Source organism: Microtus ochrogaster, chromosome 4, assembly GCF_000317375.1.
Source record: "Microtus ochrogaster isolate Prairie Vole_2 chromosome 4, MicOch1.0, whole genome shotgun sequence".
Lineage (NCBI taxonomy): Eukaryota > Metazoa > Chordata > Mammalia > Rodentia > Cricetidae > Microtus > Microtus ochrogaster.
This window is the reverse complement of record NC_022011.1, coordinates 44,322,781-44,324,253: the sequence shown is the minus strand read 5'-3', so window position 1 is coordinate 44,324,253 and position 1,473 is coordinate 44,322,781. Positions and strand designations below refer to the sequence as shown.

The 1,473-nt window shown below is 48.4% G+C and overlaps 1 protein-coding gene across 1 annotated transcript in view; it reads left to right on the top strand.

The window, feature by feature from the left end:
- The window catches only part of Eng (endoglin), a 41,456-nt gene that overhangs the window by 1,407 nt on the left and 38,576 nt on the right, over positions 1–1,473 (top strand). The window lies entirely within an intron of this gene.

Sequence of the window (1,473 nt, the reverse complement as noted above, 5' to 3'; positions counted from 1 at the left end):
GTAGACCAGGCTGGCCTCGAACTCACAGAGATCCGCCTGCCTCTGCCTCCCGAGTGCTGGGATTACAGGCGTGCGCCACCACCTCCCGGCTCACCCTCTTATCTTAAAGTCTGTAATTGATGGGAAATCTCTTGCCACCACCTCATTGGTCAACCGGAAATTGAGTCTTAGAGGCTCTGAGTGACTTAGCAGGGATTTGACTCCAGGCCTGTGGTCCCTAGAACCCTTTGCTCTGACCACGTGACCCTGCAAGATGGCTGCCACAATCACCCCATTTCCCAGGAGAGAAACTGGAGGCTCCGACCCTCCAAGTCCACCTACTATGCTGGGACAGAACTCCAGGCCTCTTCCTCTGGGCTTGGGGACACATGCACAACCTTTAGGGTCTGACTTGTAGCACAGAAGGTGGGGTGTCAAAGTCTAGAAAACTTTCCAGATTTTAGGTAGGCCGATGGCAGTGGCATGAATATCCATTCTCTCGGGGCTCATTTCAATCCACTAACCCTCAGTTCTCATTTGGCACCCCAACAATGGCCTCTCTCCCCTACAGACCTGAGGCACAGACACCCTCCAGGGTGTGAAGCAGCGGTGCCCAACCTGTAGCTCTCACACCTATCGGGGGCTGTGTCACACAACCCTTTCATAGGGGTCTCAGATATCCTGTGTATCAGATATTTACATTATGATTCATAACAGTAGTAAAGTTACAGCTGTGAAGTAGCAATGACTTTGTGGCTGCGGGTCCCCACAAAATGGGGGACCGAAGTAAAGGGTCAGCATTAGGGAGGCTGAGACCCACTGGTCTACAGATGATGGCAAAGTAGGTAAAATAGCCAGAAAGTAGGGCGTTCTGATTGATAGCAATTTCCTGGGTGTGCAGCTCAGTGGTAGAGCTCTTGCCTACCATATGGATGGTCCTGGTTTTTAAAAAAATTACACACATGTACAATTTATTTTTATTTTATTTATTGAGAAAAGGTCTCACTATATGACTGCCTAGGATGCAGAACTCAGTGGACAGGGGTGGCAGCCACTGGTGCATTGTCTTCTCAGGATGGAGGGGCAAAATCGGAGCAATCTTCTGGGGCACAGCTCAGTAGAATTGTCTAAGGCCGTGTAAAGCTCACATCTCAACTTCAGAAGTCAGTGTAAGCCAGGTTGGCGACACACTACTGTAGTCTCAGTGTTCCTGGCCAGATTAGATTACATAGTGAGTTCAAGGCCAGCCTGGACAGTAATATTCTGTCTTTAAAACAGTATTCCAAAAAAAAAAAAAATAAAAAAAAAAAAAAAAAAAAAAAAAAAAGTCTTCCCTAGAGAGTTACTTATCACCTCTGTAAGAACATGTGCCCCATAGGTACCTGTAATAAACCCTAATAGCAGCCGGGCGATGGTGGCGCACGCCTTTAATCCCAGCACTCGGGAGGCAGAGGCAGGCGGATCTCTGTGAGTTCAAGACCAGCCTGGTCTACA